The sequence below is a fragment of the Linepithema humile genome, chromosome 7 (genome assembly GCF_040581485.1).
Source record: "Linepithema humile isolate Giens D197 chromosome 7, Lhum_UNIL_v1.0, whole genome shotgun sequence".
Taxonomy (NCBI): Eukaryota; Metazoa; Arthropoda; class Insecta; order Hymenoptera; family Formicidae; genus Linepithema; species Linepithema humile.
In genome coordinates, this window is record NC_090134.1 from 20,673,153 (window position 1) to 20,701,061 (window position 27,909).

Consider the following 27,909-nt stretch of genomic DNA (forward strand, 5'->3'; position numbering starts at 1 on the left):
TTCCGATAATCCTCCATATATCACTCGAAGCGCAAGGTTCAAATTAACGTAAATGCGGTTTTCGCCTCTGAATCCGGTAATTGTTGCTTCTACCTAGGGACGGCGGTTTCGCCACTTGCTCCGTTACTTGAAACTTGTTCCCTTGTTATGTTACTCTTAATCTATCGAAACTAGAATTTCTTGTTCGCCACACGGGCATGAACTTGAATTTTCAATGTGCGTACGCATGCGTTCGCGGTGGAAGCCAGCTTCTCAGCGCGTTGCAATTTGAAATAATTAAAGCTAGAGAGACCAATGAAATAGTCATTAACACACACGCGGAACGAAAGTGTAAATTAATATCACAATTTGCTACATTTGATTTTAATGTGAAAAAAGATAATTTCAGAAAATTGAATATAGCAGCATTTGTAAACGTGAATATTTAATACACAATGTAATTCGAGATTGAACGGCTGTTAAATGATTTCATAAAAATTAACGTGCAATTACGGCAATAAAAGGCGTATTATTCGCTGGCAATTGATCAGACTTCTAATCGTGAAACTGTAATTGCAAAATGGCGTCTTTTATATGCAAAAGAAATGAAAGTGAAGACGTCGAGCGAGCTCATGATTCTGAATATTCATACGGACATTTGCATATCTTGTATTACTGCGGTATTGATTTGTTTCGCATTTTCTTGTCATGTTTCATTTATCAATTGCTGTTCTCTCCTTAGAATAACATTGAAATGCGTTGACACAAATTTTCTTATTTTAAAAAGTTCACCGATTTTATTATTCAGATACAAAGAGACTAGCTCGGTATTATGCAATTTCTTTTGTGCTTGTTAATATGTACAGTAAGCGATATACATTAGCTTTCCGTTTTATCCCGGTACATTGCAGTGAATATGGATAAGTATTTCGGTATTACGAGTACAATGACAAGTACTTTTGTTCCGCGTTCATTGAATAGATTCGTCTGCGGGATTGGCAATGTACGCATCAAAACGAAGCACGTCTATTGTCAACGTCGAGCGTTGGAAAAGGCAGCATGAAACAACAATGCCATCGTTGTAAATTGCGTCATGATCGATATCGTGAGTATGTATGCGAAGTACGCACCGTAGCCCGCGGCGTTCGCTCGCTCGCGGCGGTCCCGAAGCGCAGTGCGTGTCGTACTCTTTTTTATCATTCCCGAACTTGCGAAGTTGCGTGCGGCGACCTCGTTGTGACGTTCGGAATATTAAAGACAGGCCAATTTGATAAAATTACATCGATGCGACTCCGGCGCGTTGCCGGACGGGGCGATATTCCGCGTATTAAGCGCCATTTTCACAGGACATTGAACCGTCGTGATATCAATACTGACGCCGCGCAGCAATATTATTCTCGGCAATGACAGTGCGACACGCAGCATTGCATTGTATCATGACGTTTCGATGCCGTTCGAGGAATATCGAATGTCCTCGTCGGGATGTCGCGCGAAATATCCAACCGAACTGTAGGAGATAGCGAGCGGAAGGACGTAGCGCGTGCGATCAATCGTTTAATTGCGGTCGTGTAGGAGAAGCTAACCGTTTTGTTAATAAGCGTGTCGGACAGCGCTAGAAGCTGCGGTGTAGAACGTTTATCGTGGTATCATCGAGGTTTAGTCGAGCGAGCGCGGATTATTCGTCGTAAGTGGCTTCGCCCGCAGCTTCCATTCCGAAACATACCATTACCGGAATAACGTATTACGCACTTACGTTTCGGAAGGTTGCAGTCTGTATCCAGATCAGGCTGTTGTGCATGATAATATGCGCATTATATCGTAAGGATGTTCTCGAGTTCGTACGCGTAAAATTTGCTCTCGCCCGATGCCCGACTAATTTCAATCTTCCCGAACGTTATTAAACTTTCCCCGAAAGTTATGTGCCGTTCGGTGCACTATAACGGTGCAGTCAACGTAGCGGCTTTCATGTATACATGAAGATGGCAAATCGCGACCGCGTTCTTATCGCTCGAGGGAATTTCCGAAAAACTTTCCAGTCTATAAGCGTATCTAGAAATAGAAAATTCTGCAGTAGCAAATGCGCTTGAGATGCTGCCTTTTCCTCACGAGATACGTATAATCGAAAAGGATTTTTCTACTTTTTTTATTATGTACTTTTCTTATGTAAAAACTTTTGCAATCATATGTTGGAGTATTTAAATGGCTTATACAGGATGTTCCAAACCAATCGTATCACTATTAACAGCAAATTCCTCAGGTTATTTGCAGACGAAAATCTTTATATCGTAATGTCGAGGCAATAATTTTTAGATACGAAAGTATTTAAAGTTTACTAATCAGGTTATCAAAAGTTCACACGCTCACATCGGATATTAATTTTTATATCCTTACCATATTAGAAACCCGAGAATTCTATTATTAACGGGTAATACGATTAGTCTGCGATATTATATATTTTATGTTATTTTGAAATCTATTCTCTCGCAATGATATTAAAACAAATGAAATTAACTTACCGGCAGCGGAGTTATTCACAAATTAATCTGTAACATACAAAATATATTCAAATTATAGCAACAAATTATTTTGAAAATAATTATTGTAATGCACATTAAATTTCACTCATCTTTTATGCAAATATCTAATAAAAGAATTATCTATTTACAACTAATAACTATAAATATCAAAAATTGTTTAAAATGTTCTACTGAATATTTCAAAGTTTTTATGTGCGTTACAATACACTATATTTTACGTGTAATATTTGGCAAATCACAGATAATAAATAAATGATTATTTATCCTAAAGTTGATTTGCCGGTGCTCTTTCTGAGCATTCTTTTCTTCTCAGTCTTTCTTGCAATCTTTCAAGGAACTCACACGCGTTCGCAATGCGAGAACAAAAATCGCACGATGTTTTAAACGACACTTCCGACACGTACCTCGTCACATTAGGTCAAAAATAAAACTTTCACGAAATATTATCGCACGGATTACATGTTTGATACTTTACCGCGTCTGTAACAAGTAATGACGGAAAAGGATGAAATCGAAAACTTTCGGAAGCAGTAAGGGAAGTGCATTGAAAAGGATGACACGAATGATAAGGGTATAAACATATCAAGAATAAAGTCGATTCCGATTTGGGAGAATGCGGGGTGCAACAATGTGCCGATACATACTGCGAGCAGGAGAGGGGGGGAGGGGAGGGGAGAGGAAGGTACAAATCACGCAGGCTAAGGATCACGAAAACAACCCTATCAAACAGCACGAGTCAGCCTCGAAAGTCTTAACATTATAGCATCGAATATTTATCGAAATCGAATTGAAATTGAATTTAAACTCGATTTTAATAAACGTTCGATAATAACTTTAGTGTTTCGGGATCGACTCGTGACGTGTGGTGGGGTTTGTTTTCATCGTGTTGTTGGCATACGCGATCCATATCCTCTCTCTTTCTCTCTTGCGCGTTATATATCGACGTAAACATTGTTGCTCTCTATTCCTCGCATTCCTTCAAGTCGGAATCAGCGCGACCTTGTGCCTGCTACTGTTTTGCTATTATTCGCACGGCGGCACTTGTACGGGATAAATCATTCCGTAGCAGCGCGTTATCTTTTCCTATAATACCCTTACTTGCTTTCCACAGTTTTTTATCTTATTCTTTTTCGTCGTTATCTATTGCAGAGAGTGTCGAACGCGTATTCCGTGCGATAATATTCGAGTTACATCTTTGTCCTAAAATGACAAAGTACGCGTCGGGAGTGTCGTTTAAAATATCGGGCGATTTTTGTATTCGCGACACGAACGCGAGTGAGTGCCTTAGTTTGCGAGGACTGAGAGGAGGAGGAGGCTCGGGAGGAGCATCGGGCGCCGGTGGAGCAACGTTTAGGTAATATTAGTCATTTATTTGTTATTTACTATTTGCACAAAAATTATTTGCGCATAAAATATACGTTAATATTCACCATACTTTGATTTTTTTTACATATTTATTATTATTTTAATTAATTAAACTTTTTTATTCAAAAATTATGTTTAAAAATTTTAATTTTTTCTCCAGCTTTAGTAGCTTATTTTTTCCTTTTAAATTATTGTTTTAATTTTTTATTTTTAAAGATATGCGTAAATAAACGAATATAAAGTTTAATGTGTGTAGTAATTATTTCTTTAATATTAATTATTTTGGACAGTACTCTAATCTGGATTTACTTTTGTATTTTACAGATTTAGCAACACCAGCAAAGAACGACAGCTCCGCTGCTGCGCATCGTGCTGCGGTGAGTTTAATTTTTTATTTTAATATTATTGAAAGAATAGATTTTAAACAAATGTAAAATATATAAGGAGTCGCAGACTAACCCAGTAATTTTTAGATGCGAAGCGTTTAAAGTTTAATTAAATTGTCACAAATTTACGCGTTCAAACACGTCACATATTGATTTTTATATTCTTGTTTTATGAGAAACCTGAGAAATCTGCTATTAAAGGATGAGATACGGTTAATCTGGAACGCTCTAATAAATTTCACATTTTTTTTATAAAAGATGAAGAGTGTACGTGAAAACATGTCCCTCATAATGTTTTCAATTAAATGCGAAAACCGATAGTTTTACTTTGATACTTTCCAACGAACATAAAGCTACGCAGCGAATTATTCAGCAAAACACGATTATTGCTCATTCATCATCTGTAAATAATGCGCGCTATTTCTCTACAAAAGTGCACGCACGCCGCGACAAAGCGGATCGATATTTCATTTAGCGGCTACCTGCTTTAAAGCTCGGACGTGTTGTCACAAGACCGGATTGCTTTGGACAGTACTGAATCATATTGCAATCTGTAGCAAGGATGTTGACAGACGCTTCATTAGAGCTTCTATGTACGGTTCTGCCTCGTTTGCTTATTTCTTTGAGTTTGCTTGAACTTATTGCGCTAATTTTTTTCAATTCAAAATAGCTTTACTGAAACGCGATTTTTTAACTTTATTTAATCAAAATTAACTGCTTTAGCTTGATTGTCGCAGATTTATAATTACATTACAACTTATAATTACATCTTGGCGCACTCAGATGTACATATATAATATATACAATTTAGAATGTATTTCGCGCACTCACATTTCTGATTCTCTCTACTCGGTGGAAAACTTTTGCGAAACTAGTTTCTTCGAGATGCAACTTGGGTGATATCAAGTAGTTGTTAGTTCCTTCTTCGATGAAAGTACAGAGTGCATTGTACTATGCGATGCAACCGAAAAAAAACTCTGAAAGGTAAGACAGGCAAAAAAAGAACTTGATATATAATTTATGTAAAATTAACAAAATTATTTGAAGAAACTTACACTTTAAATACGATTATTTCTTACATAAAAAGCTAAAAAAAATAAAATAAATCGTTACATGTAACTCGAATGACGACAGACGTGTAGAGCTGCGACAGATGTCATGATAGAGGCGATAATAAAAGTTTACAAGAAGACACGCTGTTTACGCAAGATAAGTAACCCTCTCCCTAAAGAGGAGGCGTGAGATAAGTCTATCGTAAAGTCGAATCCGATAAGTCACCGGCATCGATCTGATGCATATAGTCATCTTGTGTATATATTTATCTTCTCACATACGCTCGGTAATATCCACATGTGGAGATACCGACGTGCTTTTAGAAAGGAAGTGTGTGTTTGTAGGCGATAAGATAATTTCGTACTAGGAAAAGCCGCTTTACGGATCGATAGATAAACAGGAGAGTTATTCTAAGATATAGCAATGCAAAGAAAGGAGAATTGCAAAGAAATTTCTGTTGAAAATTATGTTTGTCAGCAATTTAGGCGATTATACTCATTCGGTTAAACGTAATTTCGAAATCTATTTTCTACTAAAGGAGAGGAAAACGAATACGCTGCAGCATAATTGAACTCATATTTTGCAGTGTATTTGTTAGATTTAATTATCCGATATAACTGTGCGCAAAAACATGCTGCAACGAAGCGGAGGATAATGATGATTGTCTATCAAAATTTTTTAAAATACACTTTGTAATTTGTATTTTTTTTTCTTTTTCGAACAATTTTTAAATATTAAAACTGTCAAAAGAGTAATAGTCTATTTTTCAAAAGTGATCACAGCTAACGTCGTTTACATATAATACCTTTTTCGTATAAAATAGCGCAAGTAGTGATGCGATGAAAGCTATTACTCCAGAAGTTAAGGTGTTTCGACATACTAATAAATCACTCGTATCTACGTGCATATGACGGGTAGTGACGTCGTACTTTCATGCAGTTTTACGGGCTTTGGACTTTTCAGCAGGCCATTTATAGTATATAGCTAATAATAAAGTTCCCATATGTCACAGCGCGAGTGGAAATATTATGGATGTCGACTCAACGACGTCATTAAAACAGCAGAAATATATAAATAAAACTGGAAAAAGTGACCGAAAAATGAATGCATTTTACACTACGCAACGGAGAATTTTTTACATTTTTTAAAATATGAACATTTATGCGAATCTCATTTGAGAATACAGCTTTCAGTGAATCATAAATTTGTCATTTTAATAGTCACCGTCTTATTCTCGAATGCAGCATCATTCTGCGAATAAATGTTATTTTAACAACGAGCGACAAGCGCAGTGCGCGATTTACTTCCTTTTCGCTTGACACACAGCAGCACTCATTTAATTATTCAAATTACGCGTGACATAGTTCTCTGGAAATAGCTCTTATATCTAATAGGGGGTCGCGCTTCTCGCGTCGAATTTCTCAAGAAGAAGGACAGCTGAAAAACTGAACTGCAGTAACCTTCTCGACCTGAACAAGACAATGCACTTCCTCGCTTGTCCGTCGTATTACCAACTCACCCCGCACGGCCTCTCACTATTATAGCCTTTACTAAATCGGTTTTGCATAATCCGGCTTGAAATCGGTTTTACTTAGAGGATTCAGAGCGGATTGTACGTACCGAATTTTTTCCGCGCTTTACTTCGCCAAGTACAGAAGCCGCTATGTCAATTCCGCCTATTACGTTTACATTTAATTTGCGGTTACATTTATTACGATATTACGTTATCTCAGATATAAGAAGAAAAAAAAAAATAAATTCTACATGAAATTAATGAATGATTTCTATATTTTTATTTGTTTCTCTATTTTTAAATTTATTTAATCAGTAGCTTTTCACGTTACTCTTATCCGATTATCTTATCGATCACAGATTATTTTTATGCCGTTCTGATTTCAACATCTACCACGCTGACGCAAGTATGTCTGCTCATATGGTACATCGAAATACGTATAAAGAAGAATTGTTTTTGTGTACTTTCTGTTGGGATATATAAAGTTCTCTCTATTGTCTGATCGAATCAAACGCGAGTGAACGAGCAGTCCGCTTGGAATTCTCCGAGGCTTGATAAAAATTCTCGACTATTGGTTGCACAAGGGAGAAAATCAGATTAAGGAGTACAGAACGATTACCAATAACGCGTCGAAGAATTTTTTGCGCGATACCACGGACGAGCGAGGCGGCGAAAGGTAGATGCAATCGATAGGATTAGCGGGATCGTGACAAGGGCGTTTCTCCCTCGGCGCCGCGGATACAGTAGGAAAACTCACCGCGCCGCGAAACGGAACTCAGTCTGCTGCATCCGTGTGCAACCGCAGCTGAAATTACGCAACAAACGCACGTCCATCTTTCTCGTCGGGCCAGAGCCCGTCCGAATGCATATTGCGGCAATAATCCATAAACAGCAGCGTCATCGGTGGCGTTTGGCATTATCGGATTTGTAAACTGGCCAACGTTTGTGACGTGGTACAGTAAACTCGTTGACGTTCAAATATTCTCCCCTCCACCTCTTCAATTTCCAGCTCTTCGACCTTCCCCGCTGTCGTACTGTAATCGCAGCCGTGCAGCATACATGCATACTGATGCATCGCGAATCGACATAGTTGTCTCCGTTCCGCGGTGCAGTTGGTGGGTTATCCACGCGAAATTAGAGAATCTTGCGCGACGATCGAATTCCGGCGATACACTGACCTTAATAGCAATACTGATAATCTGCAAATTATAGCCAAAAGTTATTATTAATGATTTTTCTTTTCTTTACAAATTTATGAGATTACAAGTTGTGGATCAAATTTAACGGACAATGTTGAAGAATGTTGGTATTTTGTTCAAACTTTGCTGGAAATTTAAAAATAACACACATTTATATTTTAAGGCTTATAATAGCGCATGTAATTTTATTCGATTCATAGACAACAATTCATCTCTCGTGACTAGTTCTATTATAATTAGCGATGCGTATGAAATTTCAGCAGTGCGAGGAGTGAAGTCTGTAATTACATAGGTGCTCTTACGTAGGATCTACGTAGGACAAGTTGAGGCTTATCGATTACGATTAGATCCATATCTATGTCTATATATTGCATTTCTCCCATAAATTATTTTTAATAGTCTACTATTTCATCTATATAATACGTTTTAGCATAGCTAGAATTGTAGCTTTTCGCATTAATATTATGTAATTAAGTAGCTATTATTCATATAATCATTGCAAAATAGCATTATTATTGCCGAGCAGGCCGAGTTTTGTTTTTATTCAGCAGCATCTGGCCGTAAACAAAGTCGAAGCGATACAACTTTCCCGGGCAGTAATTTGTCGGATTTATCACTGAACTTTTAGATTTGGCAGCTACACCTCTGTACACTTGCATCGTATCCGTATCCGTTTACGAGATGCTTCGATCGGCTTGCAATTTCCTACTTTGCTGGGGTGTCAAAGTTCCGATGTTAGCCAAGTTTGTACGATTTCCTAGCGCGGCTAGCGTCTTTCCGTTCTGGAATTACGATCGAATTTTGGCAAAGTATCGATGTGTACAACATAACTTGTTGAGATATGACCGGGAATATTTTTTCAACATTTTTTTCTGCAGTATTTGTAAATATTATTTGAAAATAGCAGCTCGCGATTGAAACAAAAAAAAAAAAAAAATAGCATACGTATGTTATGTAACATCCGATAGAACGTGAACGTCGTTTAAACACGTATCCTAATGTGACAGCGCGTGCGTTTATTTTTGTTGGAACGAAAGTGCCCCTCATAGAGAAATCGGTTGCCAGAGTTCCCGAACGTGATCGTACGCGATGAGATACGAGTCTGGAGCGTCGTAATGTCGACGATGGAAAGAGCTACGGGCACGTACGCGTTTTAAGCGAGCCCCAAGTTAGAAACCCGATGGAAACCGTGATTTTGGGGCCCCGCGGGGGAAATGCGCGGAGACTCTCGAGAAAGACGCGAATCACGTACGCGCATGATCTGCTGGCGCAGGTAACAAAAGAGTTGAGCATGTATGCGGGCGAAGTTGAGATACGAAAAGTATGTGTGCTCAACGAACGATCGTGGCCGCGGCGAAATTATGAAGCAATTGGCGGTCGGCTTGTATGCACAGCAAACGTATCGAGCTGGGTAACTTCCGGGCGGAGAATTCGTGTAATAAAATAATTCAAGAGCTCCGCGTTCTAGTCGCGAGCGATGCACATTGATACGCGCAAGCGACTATCAATTATCGTCTCTAATAATTTTATCGCATGTGTGACCGACATTATCGCGCAACGAACGACTGGGCGTATTCCTCTTACAGATAGCATCTGATCCCGATCGACTTGTCTGACAAATTGATGTTATTGATACGCTACAGGCTACGTGAAAATGCGTCTCGATCGTTTATACACGCCCACGCAGTTAGGTGGACTTAGTCCCTGGATTTACACGCGACGTTCGTCGCGTAAATCCCGTTGTTCGAAATTGGCAATTAGTCGACCACCGTGTCTTTGCAGTAGTCCCACACCGGAAGCGTTTCCGGATAAATAATTGCCAATTCCACTACGTCGGTCTCGCGAAAGGATTGTTCGCGTGGCAGGTCATTCTCTTTCATTTACGAGAAACGTATAGCACGTAATTTGGCTGCCCGCGGGAAGGCAGATCGCGCATATCACTTTAAGATTCTATTAACGTAATGCGTAAAGAGGTCGATTAATATACATACGATATTTTTCCGAAGAATCTAAATCTGTGCACTTGAAAGAAATAATTCTTTCCATTTATTATTAATTACACAATAATTAAGTCATATTTGTGCAAATTTGCACAATTAAAATTCACTTGCAAAACAAAATTCGCGCTTCAGTAATTAAATTTCTGTAACTATAATATACTTAACAATTTGAAAATATAATTTATGTCTCGACCAATCTTTCTTTTATCTTTTTGAGATATCTTTTTTTTATCACTTTCATCACGCTACAATGTCGTAGATAACAAAAGAATCTTGTGTGTTTAAAAATAAAGATACTACAATATGACTCAAGATAGGAAACATCTTCTTTATATTCTTTAATTTTCGTAGAATTCTTATTTCAATGCGCTTTCGTATTTCCGCTTATATGAGTACAGGCATGTTTTCGCGAAAAGAATTCTTTTCTGCCAATATGCTTTGCGAATATTCGGCGAGCGAGTGGGAAACGTATTTTCCGGTACATCCAGCGCGATCCTCTCACCTCGCATCCATTCTGCTTTTATTTCTTTGCACTGAGTCGGTCTTTAGTCTTGAAAAAGGGCAACTTTTCTTTCTCGGTTGCGGTCGGAGAACTTGACAGTTACTTCTCGTAATCGAGCGTTTGAATAGAAGGCACATGGCGGTATAAATCGTTACGTGACTTTGTTAGTGAGTGCAAGTCATGCAATAATTGCGTGGCAGAATAAATAACAATTTAACGCGCGTAAAAGATTTAATTACTTTTCTTAATGATATATCATTGCGCACTCTGTGCACGATGCGATCGGTCACGAGATGCTATCGAGAACATGTGCTTGATGGTTAAATTTTTCCGCGGAACATCTAAATGCTTCATTTATTCAGCTCTCCGTTACGATCTCATTAAAAGTCAGCGAGATATTCTTGCGCAGACACGCGCGGGATATGCTGTTCGCTGCAATTTTCATGGCTGTGCGAGAGATATAAAAATCTGCAATCTGCTTAATTTCAGCGAAAGACTCGCGATCTTCAGCACCTTGCTCGAATGCATCTCGTCCGATGAATAAGCCTTCACGAAGGTATTAAAATCCAATGTAGTTTATGTTCACGAAGGTACATTTTTCCAATCTGATGACGAACCTAGAGATAATGGCATTCAAAGGAGATTTCTTAAAAATTCATGAACTTTTGCTCACGAACTTATATAATCACGCCTAGTACTTTTTAGATGTATTTTATTCGTTTAGCATTTCGTGCGATTTTCACTTTGCTACGGGATGATATTTCTTTTCAATTTTATAATAGATTGAAATTTAACTGCGATGAAATTTGTACAATTAATTTGGCAATATTAATTTTGTCGATATTGATTTTGCTGATGTGAGGTTAAACAGATTACCGATAATAATCTTGTTGAAATCTCAATTTTGAAACTTTTTTTCTATAATGCACGAGCACACTTTTTACCTCCTTCTAGACGAAGCGCCCGCTTATCGAATAGAATTTTTGATGCACCACGTGATGCATTTATAAAGTGCCTTAAGAGTGTCACGCTTGCTTCGTCGACGGCAACGAATATTAACGATAAGTCTTGAGTGCCAGGATAAAACCATGCAGCTCACTTCGCAAGCGGATCGATATACGTGGCGTGTTCTTCTCTTGCTGGTTAAGTCCTGTTTTGATGTAATATTGAGTTTTGCGCTGATCGATTTCGATGCAGCCGCTAAAGAAACATTCCACGTTAGTTGGACACCGCGTATAGATGATCTGATAGTTCACGCGTAACCAAGTTCCAAGCCGGTTCATGTGGAAATTCAGTTAGTTTGCTCGCGATCGTGCGAACCCAATCAGCGATAGATTGAAGTTCGATGTGTGGCTGCTTTAGCTTGGTAGACTCGCGTCGCATTTAGCTGCGACCGCGCGGGTCGATGCTGGGTCATTCAGGTAAGGCCCGTTCTCGACGTTGCCACGTGTATTCGACCACTAGTGGGACTCAAAGCGTTCTGCCTTCGATTCTATTTGTGCGCCGGACAGGTATGTCCAAAGATACGACGCCTACGAGTGCGAGCAGCCATTGTGCGCTGGTACGTACGTAATAGCATAGAATCGCCTTGTGGAAGCTTCTCTCTCTCTCCCTCGCACCGTTCCCCTCTTCACGGTCTTCCTCTTTCCATCTGCGCCGGTTGCCGTTCCCGCTCTTTCTCTCGGTCTCGTTCCCCGGGAAGACGGGCAAGCTGATCCATCTGTACGAACTGCTACGCCGCATTGTTCTCAAATGGTACAGCTGGCTCCTCTACTCCTCCCGTCGATGTCGGCGCGTATTCGCGTATGAATGCTTTGTGCTCAACTGACGTGTGCATCTCGCTTGACGATGACACGACGATGGAACGTATAATTATTTCAGATGATTAACGTCGTACGCGAATCGATATTCTAGTCGTTTTATCATCTTCTTCTTCTTTTCTGTAGGGAGGGGGGGGGGGGGGAGTCTGTCACGTACGCAGCACTCTCGTACCGGTCGACCGTCATAAATTAGATTCGGTCCGGCTTACTTCCTTCTAATCTGTTATGTCCATTGTTTTGGCACGCTTTCGGCAAATGAAATTAAATGACAATGCAGCGCCTAGGGAGTTGCGCGCAAGTATTTCGCAGCTAAATCTGACATAGTTGGAAATAATCGGCAGCACTCAATTTTATTGGAAAGTAAATTGCGCGGACGAGTCTGTAAGAAGCATTGTCCAGTAATAGTACCCCGAGAGCTCGGTTGCTTTGCGGCACTTTGGTTTGTCTTCACGTAAAATTTACGGGTTGCTTCGATAGCTTTATCTGCCTGCTGCATCACGGCGTCGCGCGATGAAGACAAATGATGGCAAGGCAAATATATGAGACACGCGAGACTCAACAAGAAGTTACAGAAATTTCGCGATTATTTTGCAATATAATTCTATCGATATCGACATTTTCGCTCGCGTTGCCTTAAAAATGTGGCAATGCAATTGCACGCTTTGAATCGCCGAATATTTGCGCTCTTCCTCACACGGATATAATTTTGAGATAGAGCTATCGGCAATATTTGATATGCAAAATGAAAACCTGTTATTTGCACGCATTGTTGTATCGCCGCAGAAGCCGATAAAATTAATTGTCCGCAAGCACATTTAATTTTGCATCGTATGTATACGTATCATGTGAAATGCACCGGTCGGTAGGTCTCCAATACTTTGTTATTAAACGTTACGTCATTACGGCAGTTGACGTCTGTTTTACAAAATTGACTTCTCAATTTCTGTCATGTTTTGCCCGTCAATGTATTAATCGTTACACGTTGTATGAAAGACTCGGAAAATTATTTTATTGTAAAAATAATATTTTATATAATATTTTATATATATAATATTTTATATAATTTAAATAATAATATTACGTTATTGTTATATTGGAAAATAATAATTTATCTGTTTAATAACAAAGCGTACAATATGTTGATTGATAATTATTCTCTTAAGAATGTTGATATTTGTTGATATTTTGCTCAATTTAATGTGCAACATATCTGTTTAACGTAAATGAAAATATAGAATTCATTCTTGAGGACATTTTTTCGCAATATCCTGCGATAATTCAACTATGAATTCAACTATGAATCGATATATCTCAATAATAAGAATAATCTATGTAAAGCTTCTTATATATGTCGCAATGTGCTGATCCCCGAAAACGCATAGGTGCACATATTAAGTCGGGGTTCAAGAATTATGCGGAAATGCGACCTAAAACGTAGGCAGTTGTATTTCATCGTCGATAGGAATGAATTTACGGTTGAGCAGCAAAGAAACATTCATGATTGTTTATGGTGGCGAGGTTTTCCGTCGTAGCTCGGTCCCTTTTTCTTCCTCCGTTTCGCACACATTTATGCATTCGCGAGGACCGCGCAAACAGCCACGGGGCTCTCATAAAAAACGGACCATTGTTCATCGAGTTTACCATTTTCCACGTTTCTTCGCGACGCGACTTTTATCCCCCGCGGGAGCCTGGAAGCCGTTTTTCGAAGTTACGACTCACCCGGTACGTATTGTGCATCGCGCGGATATCTTATGGGCCGCGCTGAAAGCAGGAAGGGACTCTGCATTACAATTACAGCGTAAAAAAGTTCAAGTCACTTAACACGGTGCACCGTGCAACTATCTCGACGGTATTAAAAGTAAAAAGGTACGCGAACGCATTTATGCAAACGCAGCGAATGTCATGCGCGACATTGCAATACTACGAAAGTCCGCTGCCAAAATACACCATTTCGTACTATTTCGAAGCGTGATTGCAAGCGCTGAATATAAGGTTATTTTTCGTTTTTGTTGAACTGCTTTGCAAGTTGATTATTTAGGAAATTAGAAATTAGAACAAATACATCACTACAATTTGAGTGCGGTGCACTACTTTTCGTTTAAGTGGATTTAGTGAATAAAAATAAAATTGAATACATACATGTCATATCTGACATTTATATTTTTACACTTCCAAAATTGAATTTATGTTATCTTCAAAATAAGACTGGAACCTAGTTTTATTTGTAACCAACTTTTATTTGAAAGCTTTCGATTTAATGTCACATTAGCGCTATCGTAACCATGCAGAGTGTCTTTCCGTAAAATTATAGGTATTCTTAGGTTCTCGGAGTTCGTCGGAGGAGCTCAAATCGAGTCTTCTACCATCACGTGTCGGAAGGTATTTGCAATGATTTATTTCATAGACGGGTCTGCCTGCCCCGTAACGCCCCACAGGAACCCGGCATTATGCGAGGGCGTATATGACTCTGAAGTTTCACGAGGATTCCGATATTTACTACCTCGCGTGCAGGATAGAGTTCTTTATACCGATTTTACGTACCAGCTGTTGTGTTCCTATCCGTAACTCTGACTTTCCCCGGGAAAAATTTAGGTCGCGTACTTCGAGGACGTCCTGCGCATGACGGTTCACGAAGGATCATCGTCATCGCGACGGGCCCTCCATCATATTTAACTCTCTGTCAGTTACATTCCAACATGCATTCCTACCGAATTAAACAGATGTGCCCGTTCCATTTCGGATTACATCTGACTGTGGAGGATGGATCTAATAATGGTCACGAAATAGCATCATCGTCAGTGCAATGCGCTGTGTTTCATTAAGACAGATGCATCGATGACTATCCTTTCTCCGCTTATTCTCACGTCGATTCACAATATATTCAAGATTATTAAGCTCAAAGAATCGTGTCGCGTATCTCTTCAAAAATTATTTAAGACTAAAAAGTAATCTCGCAGAAATAGCGAATTCGGTTGTTTTTCGATTTTTTTTTTTTCTTCAACATTGCTTAGTCGTTCGTGGAACAGGATGTATCCTGATGGTATTGCTGTGGCGAAAGGATCGAGTGAAATGCTATGGGTTTACGGCAAGCCAGATGGCGGAATACTGGAAATCTGTACGCGGGCATGAGAGGAACACGTTCTCCCTATAACGGATCTTATCCGTTTTCATGCCCAGAGCTGCCGACGCGGCATGCGAAATTTAACGAGTCGAAGGAAGGATAAACGTTTCTTGAAAAACGACGTCGTTTTTCTACACAGGATTATGTTATTCATTTTATTTATTTATTGCAATGTCATATTGCGCGATAGGACAGAAGCAATTTGTATTAATATGACAAAATGATGATACATATCAATATTGATCGTCAAATAAGTTTGATAAAAAAGATATAGTTTATTTTATTTATTAGAAGCTCTACGCGATTGATAATGTTTCAAAAACAGGCGACCTATTTACGAATGGATAGATGTGGTTTTTCGATCGATCTATACGATTGAACACATGCGGTGAAATATACACTGGCTAGTAATCACGAAACTAAATGTAATTGTAGTCCGCAATTTGATAATGTTACTAGATCTTTCGCCGATAGTTACTATGGCGTTTCCTTTAATCAAGCTTAATTAAAATACGTTTTGAAACGCGAGATAATCTCAGATATGAACTATATTTTAATCTAAGGATAAAAACACACGAGAGAACCAAACTACGCACAGTGTGTACATTTATTAATGAAGTTTGAAGTACGCCTCCGTAAATGAATATAATTATTGTTTATTCTAAATGGAAACTGTTGCATCAAAATGAATAACGAGCACTTTTACTATTTAATATGCAAAACTCGAAGTTTCTTATAGCGAAGATCTAAATTAACGTATAGCACAGTAATCGCTTAAATGAGTTATAACAATTAGCATTTGTTGAAAATAGTCCCACCGCACTTGCGCCGTCACGAACAACGACGTCGAGTTCCTTTATCGGCCTTAAAATGGCCACTAAACTGCCGTTTCGTTGTCACGTGCCGTGGCGCAAAAATGTGAAACAGATGCTAACTTCATCGCACATAAGTGCCGACGCGAAAGTACCCGCGCTCTTTACGGCCCTCGCAAGAACTTGGAATATCTTGGCGGAGAATGGGCCATTCCGTGATGAGAATTACAGTCTTCCCTCGCTGTCTGCGACGACCATTCGTTCGGCACTCGAGCCGAGAAAGTCATTGTTCTAACGCGAATTTTCGTCAATTAATCGTCGCGCCCGCCCCATACGCCGCACCACGTTCTCCCATTCATCCAAATTAAATCGAGATGGAATGGAATTCCATTTAGCATACGGCCGAGTGCGCTCGTTCCGGCGGGTAGGTCCCGCTGTTGCGTGCTGTTGCTCCGACCGCGGCTTCGCCTTCCGTTATTAACGGAGTTATTTTTACCTAGCTCGCGATCAACCGGGGAGGCGGGAGGAGTCACTTGCAGGAGTCGTTGAACTTAAACCCCGGCACTCGAAATCCTTATCGCGAACGTGAAACACATGGAAGATCCGCGATGCCATTTTTATCCTAACGAGCGGTGAATAACGACGAGATATTGGCGCGTACCGACGCCGCGGTGCCGTAACCATTTGCGTTATCGAGGCAATATACCTCTAGGCAACGATACCTCTTCTCGTCCGTAAGATTTCTCACGGATCCCGCGCTATTCATCCGCCTGCATACGGTGCATAGAATCGATTGTTTGCAGTCATTACGCGCGCATGCTGGAATGGAGCGAGAAACGACCCAGTCCAGAGGGGATGAAAGGCCGACGGGCAGTGCAGGGATGGCGTTTTGAAAGTTTCAACAGCGACCAGTGTGTAGCACGTATGGTACTTCCGGCTATAGTACCAGCTACAAAATTGTAATTGCTAATCGACGCCTCGGCCGTTATTTGCCGCAACCAAATTGAATTCGACCGCATATTAAATTAATCTATAATACAAGCCAGTTATTGAGCCTTTCTTCGATATTTTTGGACCATTAATTGGAATGGGTTAATAATTGATTTCTATAATTTTGCACCGTTCACTAATTCATTGACCTTTAATTAGAAACGTCGCAATTAATTTTGATTCCATCGCGAGCTTCTCCAATGAACGAAAAAGCGAACGAATCAACGTTATTTCTTTCGGGAGTTTCGATTACGCGCACGTTGCATATTTACGAGTATGGTCTTTTAAAGCTCGACGTTATTGACGCTGCACGTTCTAAACGTAACATGTATAGCGGAACAATAATGCATATTCATTCGTTTATTATCACTTGAAATTTTTTATTGTAGCTATTCTTTTTTTAGTTGCATTTTACGTGAATAATTGAATTGATTTGAGAAAAATGATTTTGCGAAAAAACATTGGCAGAATTTATTAATTTACTCTTCGGCTTTTACATTGTGCCGTTACAATGCCATTATTGTAACGATAATACGGGTACGATCGTTTTCTGACGTAATCTAAATGTTCGTATAACGCGCTTTGGGTGCGAGCCCACAATTCCGCGAATGTTTCAGGCCGTGCTGCGAATGAAATTTGTTTCGATTGGCGAACGTCGATTTCATACAAACGCAAACTATTCCTTTGACGCATGCATTTTCCCCGGTAGATTTCATCGTCGCTCCTTGGAGAGCTCTCACACTGACATGTCCACGTCGAAAGCAAATGCAATCCGTGTATGGAAGCGCCGAGTTGTGGTCACGACATCGTGATATATACTTGGATAGAAATTAAACTAGGTTCAATCGCGAAACACACGAAACAACAGCATGCACACTAGACGCCAATTCTTGCGATCGAAGATAACGTTGCTATTGCGAATCGCCGGTTTAAGTCAAACGCACCTATTCGTATAAGCGTGATGCATTCTCAAGACAATTCGCGTGAAACTTATTAAATATTGCTCGTGGCTTAAAACACAAAAAGATGATATATTTACCGAGTCATATCTTTCCGCGAAATAAGTAGAGAGTATTCTCTTGATGACCTCCTCTCTCTACACCGTTGGACTCGCAATTTGCTTTCTGATTACGTCACTGACCCTAAAAACGAGCACGCTTCCGCGGTCTATACTGCCATTCCGCGGTCCAGCAGAGCTCTTCTGTGTGTTATATTACTGGACGACAAGCGTGATTACCTTCGTCTAACAATGTCGTAGCTGCTCGCCGGAAGAGCCGCAGTCTCAATTCCGCAGACTTAAAATTTCATGACGAGGAGTGCGGCACGGACGTTACATTTAAACCGCGTAATTCCACGATGAAGAACGCGCGCAAGCGCGCGTATATACCTTCACGATACTCATGCAGCGTACCGAATAATTGACGATCGGCCTCTTGTTTGTCTCGTATAAGTCGAGCTTAGTTATTCTATTAAGCTCGTAGCGCGGCCGATCGGCGCGTGATACAGCTTACCGTTCGCCGCGTTTACGTGGAAACTAGGAACGCAGCTTGGATACGAACACGTAGCGTGATTACTGTTGGTACATACAAATCTCAACAATAATTTATCCCACAGCGAATCATCAACGCCAAGCTCTGGTTTGCACGAGATATCGATGGTATTTCGGGCCGAATGCTAGAGAGATATTAAACATGAGGACGCCAAATATGCAATTTACCTCTAATTAAACATTTCCGGAAGTAATTTTACGTCGAGTTTACCGCAATCGAAATATGTATTCGTTATTATGAGGTTCTAATCGAGTATAATGCCATTCTATAATTTTAATGCTTATTAATAATTCTCCATTATAATTTACGTTCTATTATTACATTCAAAAATAATAAATACATATATGTATGTGTATAAATATAAATACACTGCGCACATAGACTCGCGATCAAATAGACTCGCCAAGATTTAAGATACGGCTATTATTTACAAAGCGTGGTAAGAAATTCGTTCGTACATCGATGTTAATCCTCAGTATAGGACAATAGTGGACGAAAACTTCAGCAGTTTTACGCTTGATCTACAAGAGGCTGTTGCTCATTCAATACTCGATTTTATCGTTGAAACTCGAAAGAAGAGAACAGTCTTCTAACCACACTTTATACGGTTAGTACATAGTATCGGAAGATGGACATTTTACACGGGAGCAAGGGTTGGTTGGAGAGAGCACATCAAACAGCAAAGAGACTCTTTAGAGGCAATTATTGGAAGATCTTTGATGTTACATCGATTCAGGAGACTTTAAACTTGTAATGGGTTATCTAGTCGCTCTCTTCCGTTATATTGATTCTTATATACGCGACATGAAACCGACAAAAATAGAGGTTGATTTTTTGCGTGTACATATTATATGTACATAATAATTTTTACAATAAATATTTATTCATAAAATAAGAAATTCTCGTAATATTAGGACTTATGTTTTAATTAATTTTATTATTCTAATATTAGAGTCGACGAAAATTGAAAAAATTGCATACGCTTAATTAGAAAGATTATGAAATTAGATAGATAATTAGGAACGTTTGTGTTGCAAATGTTGCTATTAAGATTCACATGACATTCCACAAAACCATGATATCGATTTTCTGATTCTACTTGTACCCAACTGTTACCGGCTTTACGCTCGCTTTATGCTCCGTGCGAGTCTTTTCCACATCAGATTACCTCCACACCGTCTGGCAATATACACATCTCATGTGTATTTCAAAGAGGGAATATCTCGTTCTCTCAGCGCTTTGTACAGAGAGATGACACATTTATTAAAGAAAAGGAAAAAATTACATTAACTTTTTTTTTTCAAGAAATCTAACAAACGTTACACACAATTGTTTGTAAAACAATTATTTAAATAGATTTTAATGCTTAATTAAATATAGTTCACTCAAGCAATAATTTTTCTATTTTTGATTGATTGATAAGATAACTTTTATCAATAGATTTAATTCGCGAAAGTGGCTCGTTGAGTAATAATACCTGCATGTTGTGAAATGTTCGGCATCTGCGGCGTTCTTAATAACGGTAAATCTCGGATAACGCTGGTTTGCACGATATAAAGTATCGCCGTGATACTTGTCTCGTGATAACGAATCGCTACCGCTGGCAAAAACCGTCGGCTCGCGATGCGGGAAACCATTGGGGAAGCTTTATACTTCCAATATTATCTCGCTCGCAATTTCTCACTGAAAGTCCACCTGGCCCGCGTCCGTAATGTTCCTCGAGCTTAATTCTTTGGCGGACTTATGATCTTTCTACCTATACTGCGAGGAAGAGAGAAAGAAAAAACGAGAGGGAGATGATATACCATTATCTGGCGGATTTTATGTTACAACGTGACGATTACAAAGGCACGCTATTCCTCTTTCATGGAAACTTCACGAAGCAATCTTGTTTATTTACCTTAACCCGGCCTTCTATCTGTAAATTACTTTCAAACTCCGCACCTACCGTGACAGCTTCCTTCGGCCAGGTGTTCGCGACACGGGAAAGCCCCGAGTCAATCGCTCGAGAGCCAGACTCCTGTAACTTCTCGTTCCGTCGCGAAGAAAGTTACAGAGCGGACACCGATCCCTTTAAGCTCCACTCTTCCGCCTGTAGTACTACACATAAAAGATCTCAAAGAAACGCAACATGGCGTATGTAAAAGCCCGTTTCGAGGTGTAATCTATCCATCTTCAAAATATCTTGTAACAGCTCTCGCGCAAAGACTTTTCTCGATGATGACGTGCTTCTTTGTTACAATCCAGCTGTCGTCAGAACGCGTCTTAAACGCAACGAGGCACGTTGTAGCCAAAAATAGAGAGAAAGAGAGAGAGAGAGAGAGAACTGAAGCGTGGGAGAACGCCACAGCATTAAATTAGGACGGCGCTTTCTTAATGAGCGGGAACGTACGGGATCGTTGGAATCTGGTCGTGCATTCCTTTACGTACGGCTGACGCAGTTGGGAGAGTATGTTGGGAGACGATGACAAGGAGACGACGCCAATTCTCGGTGACGTTTACACGACGGATATGGGACTCACGAGATAACGAGAGAGAGAGAGAGGGAAAGGGAATTTCGTCCGTTCTCCCGCTTGACGAATGATCTGTCAGGTGGTTGCCGTCTAGTGCAACAGACGCAGCAGCGCGCGAAAATACGCGAGCCACCGACCCTGTGTTACCCTTTGAAAGCGTGCCAAAATGTGTCCGCCGCGCGAGACCATGAATGACCGCGAAATCTGGTGTAAACAGCATCCGAATGCTCTCGCTCGTCTCTAATCACTGGCTGCGATCTCGCGGTAATAGCACGCGCCAATTACGCGCTGAATGCGATAGCCTCGCGTTTTCGCGGATCTCGATTCAACTGTAAACACGAGAGATCCAAAATGAATAACGCTGATAAGTGCTCTTTTGACATGCGATACTTTCGAATCGATATCGACTAGTTGAATACAATGCAGACTCTGACAGTGACGTTATCTCGGTAATAGGTACATCTATCAGACTGCTAAATCCAATGAAATTTATAACTCAATTTTGTAATCTCTCTTTATTAATCAATGGTCTTTCAATCGTCTTATTAAGTACATATCTTTTCTCGCTATACATTTGCAATTTACTGTAATGTAAAGGCGTGTCCCACTAATGCATTTCAATATCTTTCAATATATTATGCACCGAGATGATTCGTTGCGTAATCCAGTTTCTCTTTGCGACTAGTAGCGTCACGTCGTTCTCAACGTCGTGTGTCTATAGACATGTCGCTTCTTCCTCACCCAAGCGGCTTATTGAATCTGCAATCGTGTGTATGACAGGGACCCATTGATGTTTCGCGTCTGGCTTGGATGTCAGAGTTGGAGATGTGGATAGACGAACGAAGCTGGAACACACTGATTCCCGCTGGGCAGTCGATAGGTTACAACGTGTACCGGAGGGACGCGATATTGTCAGACTCGTCCCCTTTCCGTCCAACGAACGTTTTTCACCGCACAAATTGCACGAAAGATCCATATGTGAGGATTGAGAATTGTTATTTCGACATTTACCCGACTTTTTTTTTTTTAGTGACATGGATCGTGACGAACGTCCACCGTTAATATGCGTGGAAAGAAATTTCGTTCTCCGTGATCGCTCTGACTATTGGATGGCGCCGAGCCCGATTTATCGTTTTACCGTGCCAAAATGATTTCTCTTCCGACACATATCGCGCGAATTTCGGAGTAGGACAGTTAATATTGACATTAAAAATCAGAGAATATTTATTTTGTGTAATTATGTGTATCTTATGCAAAAAAAAGTCTACTGTAAAAGTTAGAAAGTTAGCAATTACAACTTTTGCTTATTTTTCATTAATTTGCTGAAACTAAATTTATACTTTAGTCGGATAAGTGATTAAATTGAAATGAAACGATAAAATTGAAAAGTAAGTTAAACATTTTTTTATTACTGTACGTGTGCCAAATTATATCTCATATAACATGATCGACTTGAATCGTGCAAAAGAATTTTTCTACCTCGCGCTCAAAGGCGCTTTTGGAAACGTCAACTCTAACAAGTTATAAGTCACCACATTCCGCGTGTATTCAAGAGTGTATATCCTGGTATCTGCCAATAAGTCCGTAAACGACGTCAGTGTAGTTCGCCAGTTGGGCATTTGTTTCCACTTCGTAGATCAAAGTTGTCTGTGTGAATTTCGTTGGAAAAGAAAAACCATTCAAACATTATGCTGTCTTCTTTACGTGAAATAACATGATTTTTAGGTTAATACGAATATATTGATCAAAGGAAGTTATATTATTTAGATCAAGAAAATATTTTGTTTTGTGAAAATAGATATTTTTTAAAAAAGAAATGAAGTGAACTATTGTGAAGAACTGAGATGAAGAATTGAGATCGTACTGATTTTAGTATCTGTTGATTTTATTTATTTATTTATTTTTTTAAGTTAATGGTATGAAGTCGGAGTATATTTAAAATTTTAATTCTGAAGAAGCGATGATTTTTCTAAAGCTTTAAATTGTGATTTTAATGCTATGTACACAAGGCATAAGGCTGTGTATATTAATTTTCTAATTTTACGATTATACTTATGCTTGTAATATTTTTCACTCTTCTTTTGCTCTACATACTTTTTTGCATACTTTATCTAAATATGGTATAGTAATTTCTCTTTCTCAAATTGAGCGTGTAGATGACAAATATCATTAAATATCAAAACACATATAAAAATGACATAAGTATTTTTATAAACTTTGTTATAATTCACATATTATATTATTGTATTTTTGATAGAGCCAAAAAATTGCAACATAAAACATAACGTTTTACGTTGTTTATAGAAATTTATAAAAGTATTCTTGTCACATTTTCTGTTACTGATTGTGAGAAGTTTTGCAATTTAAAATGCAGTGAAAAGAATGCCGCCTGAATTAGCTAACATTTAATTTATTTCTAGTCGAATATCGGCGAGAATTACTTTTGACTTTAATTAAGTTTCAAAGTGATGAAACTTGTTCACAGCCATACTAAAATGTGCCTGTACTCCCGAGACAACTAACTCGGAAAATTCTTCGAAATATTCCGCGATGCCTAAAAAATATTTTGATATTTTTTAATGATTACGAATCCAAATTAAAAATAATATTTGATTTAAATAGCTTCCGAATTATACCAATGAAAAATGAAAGAAAATTAGCAAATTAAATCTTTCTCTTTTTAGAAAGGTAAATAAATAACAAAATTTTATCCTTCAATTAATTTAAAATAAACGTCACTTTAGCAGAATTTTAATCGCGCTTAATTTAATGCCGGAAAATAAAGAGCAGCGCATTTATAACAAACTTTCATGAAATTTTTACTAAAGAAAATCTATCGCACAATCCTTAACAAATTTTTCAATAAAATGTTTTTGACGAGCCACAGTAAATATGGTTCTAATTGAATCCGTTGGGCCGGAAATGGTTAATATTACATCGCGCAAGATATATCTATCCCCGGTGTGCACTCTCGAGATCGAACTGGGGCGCAGTGCCTAAACGAGGACGCGGAGATCTCGGGTATCGCGTCGTTTCCGAAAGCTTTTAATCAGCGAGTCGAAATAAACCCTGTGAAAACTTTTTATCAACGGTAAGTAACGCCGTAAGGTGATATTGCTGATTATCGGAAAGACTGCCGAGTGCGGCTAAATCGTTTTCTGATTTAATTAAATCTTCCGCAAAGCGAGTAACTTCTTTCCACAAACCGGATCTCGTAAGCAATTTTGTGAAGTCATGACGGTAAATCAAATCAATTTTTCCGTAAAATCGCATGTCGAGCTGATACGCGAATCGATCTGTTGATTTGTATTGCATTGTTGTGTTCTTATACTATTTCTGTAGCACGTTTTTTATTTAGGAGCGATATGCATTTGTCGGCTATATAGCAAGAGCTTTATGGCCAGCAAATATTTTCACTATGAAACCGGAAGTTGAGAATGAAGCGCAGTCTCTGACTGGCCCGCTTGTACGGTTCGTGCGAATGTTATATAAAAAAAACTTGCCGTGAATGTTTCTGTGTAAAGTTAATTGAGTTTGCATCGTTCTCTGTTTTTTTTTTAACACAACGACTGCCACTAGCGTTGCGCTAGTTTTGAAGCATGCTATGTAACACATGTCCATTAAACGGCAGAAAATTGATTTCATACGCCCGAAATTCATGGCGTAGTGAGGTGAAAAAATATTCCACTGTTTATGCTGTTATTTGAATTCGCCACTATGAATGATCTTTTACAATTCAATTGTCGTACTGATAAAATATTGTATCGCAATTTGTAACGTATCAGTTCACATTCATCAGTATACACGAGAGGCAGCATATAAATTTTTGTCGGGCGTCAATACTAAGATTTGATCTCTGAATTTGAAAAATATCAGGTTTAGAGCATACCGAGTTTAATGTATGCGACGAAAAGAAAAAAAAAGGACAAAAGCAATTATATAGACAATGGCTATGCTAGTACAACAAACGTATTTTCCTCCAACAAATCGAGAAGGAATTTTTTAGATACACTAGATAGACTTCATCTACGTATAAATACAGAAAAAATGTTTACAGTATGTTACATACCGTGAATGTTTGATAGTATAAAAATACTGCAATATCCGATAACGATGCAATCAGATCCGCGATAAAACCTATTTCTACATCGCAGATATTCCACGTGCATATGCGTTGAAATATTTGGTTTCAATCAGACAAAATAAATTTAGCACGGCAAAGACAAATTATACGCTCGCTAGAGTGACTCTGCTTTCCAATACACAGAATCCGTGTATTGGTCGCGGGAAGGAAAAGCGATACTGGTAGCCGAGCGGTAGTTTCTGATAGAACTTCCCGGCGAGTTCGTTCGAGACGCGATTAGGATCGCGTATCGCATCTTCCGATCGTCAAAGATCGAACTTTTACCAACGCGCCCACCTTCTATCGTGCCCTCCGATTCGTTAATTCCATTTCACCGCTCGCGTTGGCGTCGATAGAAAAAAAAATCGCCGAACCGAGGGAACGACTTGGAAACTTCGCTGCAAACTCAATCTTCGGGATTACCAATACTCGCGGTCTCATCTATATAAACTCGTCCGTTTGCTCTTCCTGCAGAAATGGCCCGCCGTATGTATCTCTGGTTGTGTCCTATCTTTCTCTCTTCTCCTCTTTCCCTCTTTCTCCTTCCGCGCAGCCAGATTTTGCCTGGATAAATTACTTCCCGTCGAGGATTATCCGATGTCGCGACGCCCTTACGTCCCGCGGATTTCGTACGCGCGTTAACGTCTAGCTGGAATAAAACCGCGATACCGGAGATTTTCTTGTCAGCCGAGCGGGGTACTAACGTACGCGCAAAGGAACTCCAGAGAGGAAACGCCGGCATCTACTTCCGCCGTGATCGCGCCTCTCGTGCGCTTTCCATTCTTCCTCGTTTTCTCTTCGCGTGGCTTATCGATCCGACCTTATTTATATGGCGCATGCCCGATCGCGCAAATATACGCAGCGTCGGGACCGAATGAATTTTGCCTAAATCGCAAAATCGATAGCTTCGAAAGCTTTTAGGGCACTGATGAGCACTGGGACGCATTGGCGATGTGACATAAGTGTTTCATCTATCCACTGCGCCACATTTCATTTACGAATTTTCTGACCAATTTTGCAGGAATTTTTCCTCAACAAAACTTATTAGATGCCGTCTTTCACCACAATTTTATAACAGTATGATACATGTAGTATTATATAAATGTAACATATGCTTGATTTTATTTTTAAAAAAAATAGGGCGTTGCTTTTGTGTGGTTCTTAAAAAAAAATTTTAAAATTTATAAAGATAGAAAAATACTAGCTTATTTTTTTCATTATTAATTTATTCTCCGCTGAAGCTAATGGTTTATTTTCGGTGGAATACGTGTGTGATATAAAAGTATTTTTATAAAAGTTTAAAATTCTTTGTCAGACGGCTCTGTTATATTTTATGAGAGAAGAACACCAAGCACTTGTCTGCGAACGAGCTATCAACAGGGCAAGTAAAGCTAATAATAGGGTATAAAAGTTACACGGTATCATCATGTACTTACTTCGTATCCGCGATACTCATCGAGATACTCGTCGGCATATATATAATGAGAGATCTAATTTTAGAAGCCGGGACGACCGATATCGAGACGAGTTCTTCCGATACAGAGCAAAAGTACTTTAGATTCGTGAACTTGTTAGCAATACATTTCGAACCTTATCATGACTCGATAGTCGCGTGATGGGGAAACGGGGGGAGGGGAGAGGGGAGGTGGGATATCGATGGTGTTCTCGGTTTCGCCTGTTCTAGTTATAGAAGAATTGAGGTTTTGCTCGCATGTATCCAGGCCAGCCAACGGAAACCGACTTTAGGAGACGACCGGGCAGGAAACTTTCAATAAGATCCGCGGTCCCCCGAAACGTTGCTGAACTTGCCTCACGTATAGTGGAAGTGAATACGAGCCGTGCCGTCTCCGTGCTCATTCGCATGGAAACTTACACGATCGTCGAATCGAATTCGAAATTCTTTATCCCGCTCGCCGTAGCCGTTGTCTGCGTCGTCGGCCGCCACCGCGATCCGCCCTCAACTTCGCAATCTGTAACCTCCACTTTCGTTCTTTATATCGTGAGTCACGCTTCGCTGTAACCATCGCGCAGATTTATGAGTATCTCCCCTTCGACACATATCGTCTCTCTCCGTTGCGATCCGTACGCTGAGCGAAATTCCACCAATGCTTATTTCAATCTAGGTTGCTCCTTTCCTCGCCCGATACGTTCGAAACTCCCCAAAGGTCACTTCTGTTTCTCGTAAGATTTCATTGCATCTTTCGTGACCATCGAGAAGATGTTGCAAGGAAGTGCACTCGTGTCCATTTGCTATTCCCTCTGTTTCTGACTAGAAGTCTATAATACGTGTTGTTAATAATTAATATAAATGTTTTACAAAATTTGTTTTTATAAAGAAAAGCAAAATAAAGAAAAAAATAGATTGTACTTTATAGGGCAATTAAAAGTTTATCATAAACTCTTAAGAAATATTTTAGCTATGTCTGTCGCAATAAAATTCTGTCGA

The 27,909-nt window shown here is 39.4% G+C and overlaps 1 protein-coding gene across 8 annotated transcripts in view; it reads left to right on the forward strand.

Moving 5' to 3' along the window:
* LOC105668370 (uncharacterized) overlaps positions 1 to 27,909 on the forward strand; it is a 195,090-nt gene that overhangs the window by 24,272 nt on the left and 142,909 nt on the right. For 6 of the 8 annotated variants that reach the window (XM_067359234.1, XM_067359233.1, XM_067359237.1 and 3 more), the window contains one exon: positions 4,206 to 4,258. The exons of 1 other annotated variant lie outside the window; for it this stretch is intronic. The gene's annotated coding sequence lies outside the window, so the exon portion shown is untranslated. Of the gene's footprint in view, positions 1 to 3,851; positions 3,871 to 4,205; positions 4,259 to 27,909 lie in introns of those variants that run through there. One more of the 8 variants, XM_067359235.1, reaches the window with a different exon arrangement.